Source organism: Budorcas taxicolor, chromosome 3 (genome assembly GCF_023091745.1).
Source record: "Budorcas taxicolor isolate Tak-1 chromosome 3, Takin1.1, whole genome shotgun sequence".
NCBI lineage: Eukaryota > Metazoa > Chordata > Mammalia > Artiodactyla > Bovidae > Budorcas > Budorcas taxicolor.
In genome coordinates, this window is record NC_068912.1 from 102,359,072 (window position 1) to 102,377,519 (window position 18,448).

Sequence of the window (18,448 nt, forward strand, 5' to 3'; positions counted from 1 at the left end):
TGCAGTATCCTGCAGCCGAGAGGCAGGCAGGGCTGAGGGGAAGCTTCAGAGGAGCAGACGCCTGAGCACTCTGCTGGCAGAGAGGACAAAGGGAACGCTAAGCTCCCGGAAGGTGGGGGAGGGACATCGAGCTTACAGGGAGGACAAATTTTGGTCTGGAGGAAAGATGGGAGGGAAAAGGGGAAGAAAGGAAGCATGAAGTGATGTTGAGCTTGGGAGAGAAACTTGGGAACTCCTCGGGAAGCCAGGGAGTGGGCAGGGTAGGGGGAAGGCTGGGAGGTAGGGAAGGCTGCATTAGAGGCGTGCAGAAGGAAGTGAGGAAGTGCAGAGGAACAAGAGGAACCAGGCTTTTCAGAGATGCTTGGACAACACAGCCCCACTAGAACCTAGCACCCTGGTTTTGAGACCTTGAAAAGGCAGCCCTGGAGATGACCAGCACCGGGTCACTTCCTAGGTGTGGACCTCTGCTCAGGGCCTTCCTGGCTGACAGGCCTAAGCCTTGATGGCTGTCTCTGTTTGTAACAGCCTGAGTCACCCTACTGAAAAACAAGATTGGAGGAAGGGGCTCTCCTGGCCCAGAAGTTAGAACTCATCCCTCCCAGCAAACTCTAACCTCAGCATCCATTTCTCATTCCCATCATCACTAACATCGTTACAATCACCAGGCCCAGGGGGAATCACAGCAGTAATCACTTGGAGGTCTAAGGTTATTGGAGATTTTGAAGCAAACTTGAAAGAGGCAGAAAAGTTTCACTGCTGCTCCCTCCCCATCCTTTGCTGCCAGGAAGAAGCTGTCAACACTGACAGCGCAGGAGGGCCATTCTTGCACACTGGCTTTCTTCTCAGCTTACTCCCCTTCTGAGTGCAAGAGTCAGTCATGTTTCTCATACCTGGTACACACAGTCTAAGTGAATCAATACATTTGATGTTTTACCAGAGGCCCCGAGGATCCTGGCCAGAGTCCACAAGGTCCCTGGATAAGCCTAGGGCAAGCACCTCTGTGTCAGGCTTGAGCTTATAAAAGTTTTGCAGTTTCTCAGTCAGGCATGGACAGGATTTTATCTGCTTCCTAGGATATTGGATGTTATATGCTAGCAAAATCTCCTAAGATCTAGCCGAATGATCTCAATACATTATTTTCTTTGTCTTCTCCCTTCCCCCCATCTTTCCAGCGGATTAGGAAGTTCATTATGTTCAGTTCAGTTCAGTCGCTCAATCGTGTCCGACTCTGCGACCCCATGAATCGCAGCACGCCAGGCCTCCCTGTCCATCACCATCTCCCGGAGTTCACTCAGACTCACGTCCATCAAGTCAGTGATGCCATCCAGCCATCTCATCCTCTGTCGTCCCCTTCTCCTCCTGCCCCCAATCCCTCCCAGCATCAAAGTCTTTTCCAATGAGTCAACTGTTAGCATGAGGTGGCCAAAGTACTGGAGTTTCAGCTTCAGCATCATTCCCTCCAAAGAAATCCCAGGGCTGATCTCCTTCAGAATGGACTGGTTCGATTTCCTTGCAGTCCAAGGGACTCTCAAGAGTCTTCTCCAACACCACAGTTCAAAAGCATCAGTTCTTCGGTGCTCAGCTTTCTTCACAGTCCAACTCTCACATCCATATATGACCACTGGAAAAACCATAGCCTTGACTAGACGGACCTTTGTTGGCAAAGTAATGTCTCTGCTTTTGAATATGCTATCTAGGTTGCTCATAACTTTTCTTCCAAGGAGTAAGCGTCTTTTAATTTCATGGCTGCAGTCACCATCTGCAGTGATTTTGGAGCCCCCAAAATAGTCTGACACTGTTTCCACTGTTTCCCCATCTATTTCTCATGAAGTGATGGGACCAGATGCCATGATCTTCATTTTCTGAGTGTTGAGCTTAAAGCCAACTTTTTCACTCTCCTCTTTCACTTTCATCAAGAGGCTTTTGAGTTCCTCTTCACTTTCTGCCATAAGGGTGGTGTCATCTGCATATCTGAGGTTATTGTTATTTCTCCCAGCAATCTTGATTTCAGCTTATGCTTCTTCTAGCCCAGCGTTTCTCATGATGTACTCTGCATAGAAGTTAAATAAGCAGGGTGACAATATACAGCTTTGACGGATTCCTTTTCCTATTTGGAACCAGTCTGTTGTTCCATGTCCAGTTCTAACTGTTGCTTCCTGACCTGCATACAGGTTTCTCAAGAGGCAGGTCAGGTGGTCTGGTATTCCCATCTCTTTCAGAATTTTCCACAGTTTATTGTGATCCACACAGTCAAAGGCTTTGGCATAGTCAATAAAGCAGAAATAGATGTTTTTCTGGAACTCTCTTGCTTTTCCCATGATCCAATGGATGTCAGCAGTTTGATCTCTGGTTCCTCTGCTTTTTCAAAAACCAGCTTGAACATCTGGAAGTTCACGGTTCACATATTGCTGAAGCCTGGCTTGGAGAATTTTGAGCATTACTTTAGTAGTATGTGAGATGAGTGCAATTGTGTTCATTATGTTAATTGTTACTAAAAAAAACCCTGTATTTTTGGTGTTGCTTGTAATATGTGTTAATTTTGGGGAAAAGATACAAATAGGCATGCGCACACACACACACACATACACACACATACACGTAAAAATACAACCCTACAACCCAGAGACAATTAACCTTGGGTATATTTCTGTATTGATTTTCCTTTTCCCATATTATTTTTTTGACTGTTCTGTAGACTACTTTTTCTCACCTTATAATATTATGACAATATTGGTCTGTAAATAGAACAAAAACCATTCTGCTGGTAACCTGAATAAAAAATGATCCCCCTAATAGAATGTACAGGGATACACAAATGAAAAGATATGTTGAAACCATTAGATTTTATATCTCTTTTCTCTTAAGCTGATTTCCTTGTTTACAGTAATATTAACATAATTATGTTAATATCTACACATATAGATACATACATAAAATGCAGAGGGCAGATTCAGGATAATACCACCAGTATTATTACTAACACTATCATTACTAAAAGTGATTTAAAGTTTCTTTATATTTCTCTTTGCTTAGGGTATATCCTACTAGAGAAGTACAGATAAATTATTTTACTTTTGCAAAATTATTTTGAAATAATCCTGCTGAGTTCACTTCATCAACAATACATAGTTAGGTTCATATGTTTCTTTTTGTGTCTTAGAATTTGCTTATCCCTCATTTTAGTTTTGTTTTATGATGACATAAAACTATAGAATTCCAGAATTAAATTCACCAAGCAAGATATATTCAGAGAAATCAAACTTTTATTTATGTCTGACTCCTGTTATTTTATTCCCATTTAGTATTCATTTTTATTAGTTTTTTATTTTTCCTCCATTTTTTTGAGATAAACAAATACACATGTGTGTGTATTCCTCTGCCCTTCTATATTCAGTAAACCAACATATACACTGTTTTACTTTTTTATTTTTTTCACTGATGTTCAATATACTCTGGTGATCAAGGCACAGCAGCAGATAGAGTTATATACTTGATGATACCTCATTGTGGTCACGTGTATACATTATTCAGTCGGCTCCCTGGGTTGTTTCTCATCTTTCTTAGAGTAGATACCACTAACAGTCGTAACAATGAACAACCATGCATCCATCTTGTTTTATTTGCCAGTGTATCTTTGGAATAGATTCCTAGAGTTGGGTTTGCTGGAACAAAGGGAAAATGCATATATACAGTTTTGATCCATAACCAAATTCCCCTTCACCAGGACGTACGACAGTATCATTTCCCCCACAGCCTCCCCAAACAGAGTATACTGTTGAACATTTCAATTTTGCCAGTCTGACAAACAGTATCTCAGTGTGGTTTTAATTTGTATTCCTTTCACTATGCTTTGAATTAAACATCGTCATATATGGAAGGGCCATTTGCGGTTCCTTTTCTGTGAATTTTGTTCGTATCTCTAGCCCATTTTCCCAAAAGGTTACTGGTCTTTTTCTTCTATTTGTCCCAGCTTTATTAAGATATAATTGACTATAAATGATATATAACACTGTGTAAGTTTAAGGTGTACAATGTTGATTTCACACACATACATGGCAATATGATGACCACCACAGCATTAGCTAATACTCTTCTCTCTCTTTTGAAGCTCTTGATATATTATATATATAAACCATTTGAGATGCAGTTGCAGATAAATTTGAGTTTATTTATTTATTCACTTGGCTTGTGGTGTTTTCTTGCTTTTCCCCTCCTTTTTATAATAGATTCTTTTAATGAAGTCAATTTATTAATCTTTTCCCTATTACTTCTGGGTTTTGAGTTTTAGTTTAAACGGCTTTCTTCATTCCCAGGTTATACTTCCCTTTTTATTAGAATTCCACTGATCTCGTCAGTCTCTCTTGCCAGGATGCTGTACCCTCTTGTTCCATTGTCTTTTGTCTCATCCATAAGGCAAAATCCAATCAAAGGTTAATCAAATCTGACACTCTTACACTTTATAAACTCAAGTGCTGCTAGAACACACACACACACACAGACTGGTTCCCCTACAAATTCATGGACTGGAGCCTAGGTGAGCCCTCACACTTGCTCAGTGGCTATTGCAAATCTCCTTCACTCTCCATGAACTCTATCCTTTTTCAGCCTTATCTAAGCAGACATCTCTTCTTTTCTCTCACTTCACAGACAACATCAAGCTTATCAGACAGGAACTCCTTGTACTTCTTACTTTCTTACCTTACTTCAGATCCATTAAAGCTGGTCTCTCCATCACGCCATGCAGCCCACTCCTGTCTGTTTCCCGCTAAGCATACAGTAAGCTCAGGTCTCTCCTATGTGAAAACTAACTCTAATGGCAGAAAGCGAAGGGAGCTAAAGAGCCTCTTGATGAGGATGAAGGAGGAGAGGGAAAAGCTGGCTTAAAACTCAACATTCAAAAAACTAAGATCATGGCAGCTGGTCCCATCACTTCATGGCAAATGAGGGGGTGGAGGGGAGTAGAAGCAATGACCTATCTTCTCTTGGGCTCCAAAATCACTGCAGATGGTGACTGTAGCCACGAGATTAGAAGTTCTTGCTTCCTCAAAGGAAGGCTATGAAAAACCTAGTGTATTAAAAAGCAAAGACATCACTTTGCTGACAAAGGTCTGCATAGTCAAAGCTATGGTCTTTCCAGTAGTCATGTACAGATGTGAGAGTTGGACTATAAAGAAAGCTGAACACTGAAGAACTGTTGCTTTTAAATTGTGGTGCTAGAGGAGACTCTTGAGAGTCCCTTGGACAGCAAGGAGATCAAACCAGTCAATCCTAAGGGAACTCCACCCTGAATATTCACTGGAAGGACTGATGCTGAAGCTGAAGTTCCAGTACTTTGGTCATCAGATGAGAAGAGCCAACTCATTGGAAAAGACCCTGATGCTGGGAAAGACTGAAGGCAGAAGGAGAAGAGGGCAACAGAGGACGAGATGGTTGGATGGCATCACAGATTCAATGGACATGAACTTGGGCAAACTTCAGGAGATGGTGAGGGACAGGGGGGCCTGGCGTGCTGCAGTCCAAGGGGTTCACAAAGAGTCAGACACGACTTAGTGACTGAACAACGACAACAAACTAACTGACTCAAACTCTCCTGACCATGTTCCCAGGCTACCAATCTCTCTCCATCCTCTCCTGGCAAAACTTCGACAAAGAGAGGTGGATACTCTGTCTCAGCTTCCTCATCTCCTATTCACTCCTTGGTCTACTGCTATCTGGATTTTATTCCTCTGAGACTAGTTATGTTCTATCAACCTTGTGCTCTTTGTAGTTCCCTGAACATGCTGGTCTTCATGGATTTACACATGCAGTCTCTGCCTGAAATGTAGCCGCCTCACCATTCTCTGTATTACCCCATCCCCTTCCCTCTCTATTTGCCTGGAAAGTCCCTTCTCAGTCTTAAGGTTCGAGGCTGCTTTCCTTGCACAGCCTCCCTCACTCCCCCAGGCAGACCTGTACTCTTCCACTAGGATTTCCACTGTGCTTTGTTCAGCCCCCAGGAGGTGGCTCAGTGCCTGCGGAGGCCTTGGAAACTGAGCCTGGGGCCATACACAACAGGAAATGGGGTGGGGTGATGGTAAAGGTGGTGTGTGTGTGTGTGTGTGTGTGCGTGCGTGCGTGTGTGTGTGTGTGTGTTTGTGTTAATTGTGCAGGCGGTCTGGGCAGAGCCCCATGCTACACCTGGAGAATTCCGGGGCTTCTGTCCAGAGACCAGTGCCAGTCTGGGGGCCCAGCCAGGGTGGAGGTGGCCCTTGAGGTGCAGAATAACTGGCCAGACTAGCAGGGTTGTGGGACGCCTGACCTGCTTGCCCTGGCCTAGCGGGTAGTGGGGCAGGGTGGGGCAGGCTCCAGCAGACAGGCCCCAGCCCGCCAGCTCTGCCAGCTCTGCTGAGAACCCCAGCACACGAAGCAGCCTTGAGATCAGGTTTCAGGAGGGTGTGTGTGAGTGCGTGAGAAGGAACAGGGGAATGAGGAGGCGGAAGCTGCACTGGGATCTGTGCGTCTTTTCTTCTTGGACAGTAGAGCATAGTAGAGTGGAGACTCAGGACTGGGAGGGCACATGCTAAGGGTGGGTCTGACCCCCCTGTGCCTCTCATAGCGAGGATGGAACCCCAGGACCCATGTGACTGCCCTGCCCACCTATAAACTGAGAGAGGACGATGAACTCGGCACATTGGTCAGTCAGCCAGCCAGGATGGGCAACCCAGGAGCCCCCTACCCCCAACACACACAAAGGACTCTCCCAGCTCATTAATGCCCAGCAGTCTGGCAGAGGTGCAGTATAGAAAGTGAATGCCCCCAATCCTGGTTCACCCACCTACACCATTTCCTAAGGCCTGGAACATCAAGCCTGTGCCCAGAGACAAGCAGAGAAGTTAACTGGGTTTCACTAACAAGAAGGGGAGTGGTTCTTTATGGGCACCAGCAGACCCAGAGCAGGGTCTTCCTCCTAGTTCCTACCAACCCAGCAGAGAAAGATGCCTCCAGATGTGGGCTTGCTGGATTAAGGCAACACACAGCTTCGGCCCTCCATCTGTGCCTGTGGGGTTGGGTGACCAGCCTTCTGGCCATTTCTCACAGTAAGGATGAAGAGCCCAAGCAGCCTGGGAGACAATAGGAAGGCAGAGCCCAGGAGTGGGTCCTGACACCAGGGGCCACAGCACAGCAGTCTGCCAGACTCAGCCATAGGCCAAAAGAGTGAGATGGTCATCCAACGAGGTAAAAGCTAAACCCTAGAGATCCTCCTTTCTAGAACCTGCTCTGGGGAGCGAAGGGGTGGGCAAAGCAGGGGGACACACATTCTCTAGAATCTACCTGATCTCGTTTGGGATCTCGCTGTGGCAGCCCCACCATAAATGGCCCTGCACTGTCAGACTCTGGTATATGTCCAAGCAAGCCAGATGAGCACGTTGCCAATGATTTGTCCAGCTTCCATTCTGCTGTCACTCCTCCTACTAACCTACCTGAATGGGTCCTGCAGAAGAGTAGGAGTTAGAGGAGAAAGGGTCATGAATCTGCAAGACAGGTGGATATATGTCCTGCGAGAAGAGGCAGGGAAGACAAACAGCAGGTACCAACCAACCAAACACGAGCACGAAGCGGCAGCCTCCAACCCTACGCAGGATGAGCTGGAGCTGCAGCAGGCAGCCCCATCCAACAACTGCTTGCCTGCTTGGTGCCAAGTCCTTTGCTGAGCGCTGGCTGGGGACCTAAGGTAAACTAGCTTTGGTCCTTCCCCTCAGGAGCTATTGGTAGACACAGGCAAACAAATAACCATAAGAAAATAAGTCTGCACATTCTGTGTTTTGAAATAGGGAAGGGTGGGGTTTCCCTGGTGGCTCAGACGGTAAAGAATCCACCTGCAGTGCAAAGAGACTTGGGTTCCATCCCTGGTTCAGGAAAATCCCCTGGAGAAGGGAATGACTACCCACTCCATTATTCTTGCCTAAAGAATTCCATGGACAGAGCAGCCTGGCGGACTATAGTACATGGGGTCACAAAAAAGTCAGACATGAGTGAGTTACTGAGCAACAACAACAACATGAAGGTCTCAGACCAACTTAGGGTTTAGAAACATCTTGAAGGAGATGCTGAGCCTTGAAAGACAAGTATATGTGAGCTCGTAGAGCATGATATGCACAGTGTTGATTCAAGGAGAAGGGGAGTGCAGACAAAGGCTCAGGAGGGAAGAGAACCAGAATCGACCCTCCCTTCAAGGCGAAGAGAGACTGCTGAGGCCGCCAGAGCGGAGCAGCATCCGCCAAGGGCAGGGGAGCTTCAGCCTGGCTCCGACCCAGTGATCTGCCCTTTAGTCCCACTCAGGCAGGCGCAGCATGAGGAAGGAATGAGTGGGCAAGTGTGTTCTGACTGGGTGCAAACTGGGTACAAGGCAGCTGAGGAGCAGGCTGTGCACAGAGGGAAAAGGCCAGGGCAGGGCGTGCGTCAGCACTGCAGCGGTTGGCCTGATGCCCCGAGGTGGTGTCAGGACCAATTTCAAGCTGGATCATCACTGGTAACTTGGGGCACTCAGGTCATGCTCTTTCTTGTTGGTACGTTGCAGTGGATATCTGTGTTCCTTCCTCCTCCTTCTGTAAAGTACCCACTTCTTATTCCATATGGTCCTAGTTGAGCTGACTCCCCACTGCTGCTTTGGTGGGCACGTGGAATGGACTGACCACTCAAGATACTTCACCTCTTGGAACCACAGTAATTGATTTGACAATGGGCACTTGACCCAAGTAGGATGAGTCAAATTCTTCTCTGGGCTTTAATATTTGGACACTAAGGGATATAAGAGTCTCTCTTTTCTCTCTTTTCCTCTGAGATAGTGAGCTGTAAAGGCTGCATTAGCCTAGAACAGGGCTTGTGCAAATCATGGCCCAAAGGCCAGCTGCCTGTTTGTATAAATAAAGTTTTATTAAAACACATATAAATAAAGATTTATTAAAACACAGCCACAGGGCTTCCCTGGTGGGTCAGTGGTAAAGAATCTGCCCGCTAATTCAAGAGACCGGGGTTCGATCCCTGTGTTGGGAAGATCCCCTGGAGAAGGGAAGGGCAATCCACTCCAGTGTTCTTGCCTGGAGAATTCCGTGGACAGAGGAGCCTGGCAGGCTACAGTGCATGGGGTTGCAGAGTAGGACACGACTGAGCGACTAACATTTTCACTTTCACAAGGCTTCTCTGCTGGCTCAGCTGTAGAGAATCTGCCTGCCAATGCAGGAGACCCGGGTTCCATCCGTGGTCAGGGAAGATAATACACATGCCTCAGAGCAACTAAGCCCATGAGCCACAGCTACTGAGTCTGTGCTCTAGAGACCATAAGCCAAAATTCTAAAACTCATGCGCCTAGAGCCCGCGCTCCACCACATGAGAAGACAAAGCCACGGCAATGAGAAGCCCACCCGCCACAATTAGAGAGGAGCTCCTGTTTGAGAAAAGCTCCTGCAGCAACAAAGACCCAGCACAACCAAAAAAAAAAAAAAAAAAAACCAACACGGCCACACTCATTCATTTGCCTAATAATGTCTATGGTTGCTTTAATGCTGTGTCAGCAGAGGTGAGTAGCTGTGGCAGAGAGTACATAGCTTGCAAAGCTGAAAATATTTACTATCCAGACCTTTAAGAAAGAAAAAGTTTGTCCCCTGTGGGCCTAGAACTGCTAGAGCCATCTTTTGTGGTTACACAGAGGAACTGTCTGCAGAACAGTCAAGGCCAGGGAAAGCCGAGCCAAGATATGAGAGACAAACGGTGAGTGCTAGTCCAGGGGGGCCTGAAGATACTTCAGCTCGGAACATAAGTTATATAAATGAATCCATTTCCTTTTTGCTTGAATTAGTTTGATATAGGTTTCTACCAACTACAACAGCTACTTGAGGATAAAGTTTAAGCTTTTTAGTCTGGTTTACAAAGCCCCAGACTGTGATCTGATTTCCTTATGCTTAGCTCCCTGCTTCAGACACTGCCTCTCCTTTCCTCCCTCTCCCTAAGCTTTAGCCATTTCCAACAACTTACAGATTCTAGGCCCTGCCAGACTCTTTAACACCTCCATGCCTTTCCACCTGCTGTGCCCTTTGCCTGGAATTCTCTTCCTCTTCAATCGGATCTCTGCTCCTTCTTCAGCCTGACTCCAGTGTCTTTGCCTCTGCACAGGTCGGGTCTTCCCTGAGCCACATGGGGCTGAAGGAGCCTCTCCAGGTCCCCGCTGTTCTCTGTGCACCCTCCTGGCACTGACTGCATACTAACATGCCTGTTCCCTCCCCAGCACATGGCCAGGATGCTGTAGCTGCTCGGTAAATGACCACTGGCTGGAAGAGGGAAAAGAATTTGGGGTGACCGGCTCCACAGTGTGAGCCCCCATGGGCCAGTGCAGGCCGAGTTTGCTCACCTGTGGAGCTCTGAGGGCGGCTTTTGGTGCAGCTCCTCATGGGCACTTTGACCCCCCTGCTCCAAAGTGATGTCCAGGCTTCCAGTGACATCTCTACTGTTTCCTAGCAAACCCCTCCTGTTTGGAAATGTTGCCAGCTGCTGCCCCTCCTTCTGTTTAGGGACTCTGGCTACATCTGTGTCCAGACAGGCTGGAGCCACATGCATGACGTGTATGACAGGCAGGGAGGCCTGTGCTGAAGGAGGCCCTCAACGGGGCAGTGCCTGGACTGCTGTTGACAGGGGTCCCCGACTCTGCTGACAGACTGTGCCCAGCATGGACCAAGGAGGAAGGGAAGGGGCCCGACATCCTGGTAAGGAGGGAAGTGTGGGGACGTGAGGAGAGGACCACGAGCTGGGAAGCACAAGAGGCAAGAGCACCTCCCCCAGTCAGAGTTTGGATAATGGCCAGACTGTCTACAGAGGCCACATAACCCAGAGCCCAAGGACACAGTCCCAGCCCCAGTGACCGCCCTCCAGCTCTCCAATACTTGCTAAGCCCCAGCTTATCCCAGGTACCGTGCTAGTCCTTGGGAATATGACAATACGGCTCAGAGTCCTGGCTTCATGGATGATGGATGAGGCAGCAAATACACACACAGAGGCAACAGTGAAACGCGTGACAGATGACAACAGTAATAACAGCAGCTTACAGTCACTGAGCTCTTGCAATATTCTAGACACTATCTGAAGTGTATGCTTGTCATCCTATTTCCTCCTTCCTCCTCACAAGAGCCTCATGGATGGACACAATGTCATCCTTACTTTATCATACGGCCTTTGGGATACACGAAAGTCACTGGACCCCTGGGGAAGTGCACTGTCAGGGATGGAGAGAGGATGGAAGCAGACCACAGGGGGTGGGGCAGGGAGAGAAGTGAGAGCGTTTCAGAGAGAGAAGGCCATTTCTACAGAAACACGGTAGTGGAGGAGAGCACAGAAACGGACTGGGAGCTGGCGAGTAAAACAGGAGGGAGAAGAACTGAGCCTGCTTGTCCTGAGGGAAGGAGCTAGCAGAGGAGACGGGGATGGGGCATGGGAGACAGAGGGGCAGCAGCGGAGAGGCCCCGGGAGGCGAGGGGACCAGATCAGAGTAGGAGGGAAGGGACCCAGAGCGCCAACTGACTCTTCCCTGGGAAATGGGGGAGCAGGTGAGGGTGGCTTCTCTGCAAGGAGTGCTGGGAGCTGGGGGAGCCTCGTTTCTCTGGGGAATCTCTGAGGTTAAGGGTTATGGATGTGAAGGTGTGAGCTGTGGTAACTGAAGAGGTTTGGAGCTAACACTGTAAGTCAACCAGGGATTACCGAGCAGTGCTGAATACTGGGAGAGTCTGGAGACCTCTCTCTCCATCAGGATGCTGCAGTGGGACCGATACGTTCGATTCATGTGTCTCTATTAACAGTTCACCAACCCAAAAGCAGAAGCAGAAAAAGCGGCTGGATCCGTTTCATCAAGTTTGGACCCTACTGTATGAGGTGAGCTAGAGGCACACAGCAGTGTGACAGGCGTGGCGGGGATGTCAGTGACGGAGAGGACCGCGGTGGAAGGGCACAGAACTCAAAGACGTGGCGGGGATGTCAGTGACGGAGAGGACCGCGGTGGAAGGGCACAGAACTCAAAGACGTGGCGGGGATATCAGTGACGGATAGGACTGTGGTGGAAGGGTGGGATTTTTGGCTTTGATGCGGAGAAAGGAGAGGCCAGGCAGAGGCAGTTGATCAAGCAAAACTTAGGAGTCATTCTTTGCTTTTTTAGTCCCATTTGCCCAGATCATCACATTCTCCCAAGAGAAATATCTATTTTATAGACAGTCCTCTACCTTGCCAGTTGGATGGAGTCATTCTTGACTCATTTATTTTTCCTATCTATCTCTTAAATGTTCATCAGTAAATCCTGTTCTCCCATTAATCTCTCTGTCCACTTCAGTTCAGTTCAGTTACTCAGTTGTGTCTGACTCTGTGACCCCATGAATCACAGGATGCCAGGCCTCCCTGTCCATCACCATCTCCCAGAGTTCACTCAGACTCGCGTCCATCGAGTCAGTGATGCCATCCAGCTATCTCATCCTCTGTCATCCCCTTCTCCTCCTGCCCCCAATCCTCCCAGCATCAGAGTCTTTTCCAGTGAGTCAACTCTTCACATGAGGTGGCCAAGGTACTGGAGTTTCAGCTTCAGCATCAGTCCTTCCAAAGAAATCCCAGGGTTGATCTCCTTTAGAATGGATTGGTTGGATCTCCTTGCAGTCCAAGGGACTCTCAAGAGTCTTCTCCAACACCACAGTTCAAAAACATCAATTTTTCGGTGCTCAGCTTTCTTCACAGTCCAACTCTCACATCCATACATGACCACTGGAAAAACCATAGCCTTGACTAGACAGACCTTTGTTGGCAAAGTAATGTCTCTGCTTTTGAATATGCTATCTAGGTTGGTCATAACTTTCCTTCCAAGGAGTAAGCGTCTTTTAATTTCATGGCTGCAATCAACATCTGCAGTGATTTTGGAGCCCCAAAAAATAAAGTCTGACACTGTTTCCACTGTTTCCCCATCTGTTTCCCATGAAGTGATGGGACCGGATGCCATGATCTTCGTTTTCTGAATGTTGAGCTTTAAGCCAACTTTTTCACTCTCCACTTTCACTTTCATCAAGAGGCTTTTTAGCTTCTCTTCACTTTCTGCCATAAGGCTGCTACCACCCAAATCACCCAAATCATCACCCTGTGACCAGTGGTCAGTGACCAGCTTCCACCCTGGACCCTCCATTCCATTCCTATACTAACCAGAAGGATACTCCTAAATCATCAGCCACATAAGGACATTCCTCTGCCTAAAACCTTCCCACTGCCTCCAATCAAAACCAAACCACAGACAATGACCAATCTCCCTCATCCGCCTCTCATTTCATTTCAGGTCCTCCTCCTGACTGACCCCGAAACAGTACATATTGGCCTTCCATCCAGTCCTTGAATACAACAAACGTCTTCCTGCCTCTGGACCTTTCTGGAACCCCTGTGGACCTTCCCAAGGCTGGCTCTTCATTTTTATTCAGATCTCTGTTCAAATGTCACCTCTTTGGAGAGGTCTTCTCCAACCCCTCTGTTGAGGGTGGGTTTCCTCCTCCTGTCTCTATCACTCAACTTTGTTTTACTTTCCTCATAAACATTCAGCACCGTTTAAAATTATCTTGTTCGTTTGCTTATTTTCTCATGTGTGTGTGCGTGTGCTTGCTCAGTTGTGTCAGACTCTGAGACTCCATGGACTGTAGCCTGACAGGCTCCTAGGTCCATGGGATTTTCCAGGGCAGAATACTGGAGTTGGTTTTCCATTTCCTTCTCCAGGGGATCTTCCCAGCCTGGGGATCAAACCCGCATTTTCTGCATTGGCAGGCGGATTCTTTACCACTGAGTGACCAAGGAAGTCCCACTTCGTAAATTAGAACAAGATAAATACTGTGGGGGAGGTATGGCAAGGTTTTTAGGAGCAGCTGAGGGTTTAACAGAATGGCCAGGGTTCACTTCATGGAAAGGTGAAATGTGAATACAGACTGGGAAGAGGCAAGGGAGCAAGCCAGACGGATACCTGGAGGGGAATATTCCAAGAGGGCAACAGCTCCAGTAAAAGCCCCAAGGCAGCAAGGAGTGTGGCTGTTCTACAGTGAGCAGAGGGAGGGTAGTGAGCGGTGAAAACAGAGAGGAAATGGCGGGGGGCGGGGTGGATCATGATGGCCTTGGAGGCCGTTGTAAGGACCTCACCTTTTACTCTGATTGAGACAGGAAGACACTGCACATGAGGAGAGCGTGATCTTCCAAGCTGAGTGGACGCTGCTTCCGTGTTATCACGGGGGAAAAGAGAAAGAAGTGGGGCAGATGCCTGTGGTTTTATAGATTTGGTGGGAGGCAGATCTCTGATCTCACTTCATAAATACTTATTCGGCATCTACCTGCTATGCTAGGCGCAATTTTAGGTACTGGGGGATATGGTACTGAACAAAATAGCCAGATCCCTAGTCACACAGCGCTTGCATTCTCCAGTTATAATGAACCGGTACACATGAGAGAGGTCTCCCCAGGGGGTGCAGTGGTAAAGAATCTGCCTGTCAATCCAGGAGACAGGAGTTTGAGCCCTGGGTCAGGAAGATCTCCTGGAGGAGGGAATGGCAACCCACTCCAATATTCTTGCCTGGAGAATGTCATGGACAGAGGAGCCTGGTGGGCTACAGTCCATCGGGTCGCAATGAGTTGGACACGACTGAAGCGACTAAACAACAAGTTACTCAATAATTTCCTTAAACGTTGTTTATTGTTGGTGTTTCCCTGTAAGACTATGAGCTGCATCAAGGGAAGCTCTTGAGATGAGGAGACTACCCTGGGTCCTGCAGGAGGGCCCTTAATCCATTCACAAGGTCCTTAGAAGAGAAAGGCATAGGGAGATATACCACAAGCAGGAAAAAAGGCAATATGACCTCAGGGACAGAGTCTGAAGTGATGTGGCCACAAGCCAAGGAACACCAGCAGCTGCTAGAAGAGGGAAGAGGCGAGGCAGGGACTGCCTCCCAGAGCATCCGGGGGGAGTGCAGCCCTGCTCACACCTTGACCTCAGCCCAAAGATGCTGACGCCGGGCTTCTGGCTTCCAGAGCCATGAGAGAATCTGTCACACCAGCAACAGGAAACAAATACAGGTAAGCTATTTCCTGAGCCCCAAAGGAAAACGGAACAGAAGAAGGGTTCAGCCGTTTTTTTTTTTCCTCCCTCTGCTCAGAAATGAGACAACAAACAGAGGCTGAGCAGCAGCTGTGTTCTCAGATGAGCCCCTCGACTTTCAGAGAAGGGGGCTGAGGAAGGCAGCCTGGACGAGGGCACAAGGGCGTCACTATCGACCACCACCTGCTCTGCCTCCCACCACTGCAGACGGTCCCTGGAAGCACTGCGAGGAAAATTCTGGAAAATGTGACTGTTTCAGGAGGGTCCAAGTTCCAAACATCTGGATGCCTACGTCCAGCTGGTGGCTGCTGAGTCTCCATCTTACTCTCAGAATCTCTGCCCTGAGTTCGAGTCATATCCACCTGCTTCTGGAACATCTCGTCCAATATGCTCCACCGACATCTACGTTTCATGTATTTTTTAAAAAGGGGTCTATTATCTTCCCCTAACCCTAGTTCTCTCTCTTTTTCTCTCTTTTTTCAATGAATAGCACCCAAATCACAGGCCAAGGGGCAACCTCTCCAGCTGTTCACTGCCCCTAAAGCCTGAGCGCAATCTAACTGCTTCTCTCTGTAGGGAAGTGTGAGGGACATGCCAACCTCGGCCAGGGAAGTCTGAAGCCCTTGAACCCACGTGGCTGGATTTCATCACACTCTCTTCACTGCTCCAGGGTGGGGAATACATTGATGCACGCTGCTCTTGGGATTCCCAGGCCTAGCTTGGGGCTCTGGTCCTACATGGAACACTCTCACTATCTCTGGTCCAGGGGTTCCAGCATTATTCTTGACTTTGGAGACCTTTGGAGGCTTCAGGGGCAGAATTGCCAAACAGAATGGGTCAAGCTGATAGATGGGAACCTCGCATATCAGAGTCCCATTGTCAAGATACACAGGGAGATTGTCCTACAGTAAGAATTTCAGGCCCTGGGCAAACACTGATGCTGCCACTCTTGTTACTTCTGCCATTTCCCACCTCTGCATGGGTGTCCTGGCCCCTGCAAACCCAAGAGGTCCTACATCTGCACTCATGACAACCTAAGAAGCACTCTGAGAAAGACTGTCTTATCATTGTGCATGATCTTCTCCCTCACCTGCCTAAAACTTAGAACAGCACATAACATGTTGTAGGTGATCAGTGGACAAATGAATAAACAGCACGTGAGGCAGGGATGTGTCACAGACAAAAATCACTGACCTGCAGCCTTCAATTTCCTCTTTCACCCCCATCCATTCTGAGCTCCCCTGCTCTCTGCGGCACTCAGCACCCCATCACCCTTCAGACAACCACCAGGAAGAGAACCACTTTCTGTAGGTCATTCTAGGGACCTTCCCAAGACACAACACTACTAGTGCCTGGTAGAGTAAAGGGTCCTGGAGACAAGCAAGCCCCAACCCATCTTGTCCCCTCCCTGGAATATCTTCAGATGTTCCATATTATTGATACCACTGACTTAGGCTCAAATCCCTAGACTTTCCTGCCCTCAATCCCTTATGAGGGCCTCTGTGACTTACTCCTTTACACATGACAACCAAGAGCCTCAATTCTGATACTGGCCTGGGTCTCTGCCCCCAGGCTCTTTATGACCTTAGCTGCCTTTCTGATCTCTGGCGTCTATGCCATCTATGGCTATGGACCACTAATGACCCTTGGGTTTGCTAATGTCTAACACCACCTTCCCTAGAAGGTCCCTACCCCCTAATTGTAGGTTCGGTCAAAGGTAAATTGAGAAGAGAAACTCTGAAACAGTTAGCATCACTCTCCATATTTATAGTGTATTCCTTCCTCAAAAAGCAGGAAATAGGAGAGATGAGCTTCCTTCTAAATCTAAACTGGTAAATTTCAAGGCAAACCTACTTTGCCTTCTCCTCCTTCAATGATCTTACTTTCTACCCTACCTCAGCTATTTATTCCTATATACCCTATATGCTAGACCAAGCCAATTCTAAAGCCCTTTCTAATATCAGTCTCAAACTCTCAGTCTCCAACTGTCTCCACCTATCTGCATAACTATAGCTCACCTGCTCTTCTAGCAAAACTCTAACAATCCTTCAACACACTAGGATCTACAAGCCACTAGCTAGCCCATCTTTTCACTGTCCTTCACCTCCTGATGTCCTTACTGCTGTTCTCACCCAGCTTAAATTCCAAATCAACCACCTCCGTGTATTTATCCTCAACTTCTTTGCTCCTCCTTCATTCAGCTAAAACACAACTCCTGTTGAATCCCACATCCTACCTACTTTGGATGTGGACCTGTGCAGATGAAAGTAGCTGGTCAGAGGAAAATGCATGCTGGCTCACCACCCTAAATTCGAGTGATAGACACGGAAACAATCTAAGTGTCCATCAATGGATGAATGGGTAAAGAAAATGCCTCACACACACACACAATCTAAGTGTCCATCAATGGATGAATGGGTAAAGAAAACGTCTCACACACACACAGGAATATTATTCAGCCATTAAAAAATTAAGTCTTGCCATTTGTGACAACATAAATAGATCTTGAGGGCACTATGCTAAGTAAGATAAGTCAGAGAAAGACAAACACCATATGATCTCACTTATGTGTGGAATATAAAACAAACAAAAAGTTCAAGTATACAGAAAAGTTGAAAGAACAGTACAATGGCCACCTGGATTTAGTCATCACACATTTCTTTACCAAAACTCACTTTGAGAAGGAACTATCTATACTCCTCCTTCCTTGCTTTTTTTTTTAAGAAAATTTTATTGAAGTATAGTTGATTTACAATGTTGTGCCAATCTCTGCTGTACAGCAAAGTGATTCAAAGTTATACACGTATGTACGTTTTAAAATATTCTTTTCCATTATGGTTTATCACAGGATAAGTGTTTCGCAGAAGAGCAGGGAAAAGAGATGTGATACCATTATGTAGCAGCATTTATGCCATTGCATCAGGAGAAAAAGGAGTCAGAGGACTACTGCCCCTTGGCAGTAGGAGGAGGTCTGAGAGAAGACCCAGTGGGGTGCCGAGACAAAAGACACGAATGAAATTCAGGAGATGAAAATCAACTGAGGATCCATCAGAGTTTCTAGACAGGATTTATCAAGTTTGTAAGTGCTACACAGAAATAGACCCTGAGGCCCCTGAGAATGTAAGGATGATAAATATGACCTTCATCAGGCAAAGCCACCCCAGAGATTAAGAAATTAGGTGGTGTACTTGAAATGAATCCTTCTCCATTAGTAGACGCTGTTTTTAAAGTATTCAACGGCAAGGAACAGCAACAGAGCAAGGAGATGAGAAATAGAATGCAGCTTTTCTGGTAACAGCATTGAAAGTGAGTAACCTCAAGCAGAACTTA

At 47.3% G+C, this 18,448-nt stretch overlaps 1 protein-coding gene across 1 annotated transcript in view; it reads right to left on the reverse strand.

Annotated features, from left to right (window-relative positions):
• The window catches only part of ST3GAL3 (ST3 beta-galactoside alpha-2,3-sialyltransferase 3), a 222,320-nt gene that overhangs the window by 27,355 nt on the left and 176,517 nt on the right, over nt 1-18,448 (reverse strand). The gene's annotated exons all lie outside the window — the stretch shown is intronic.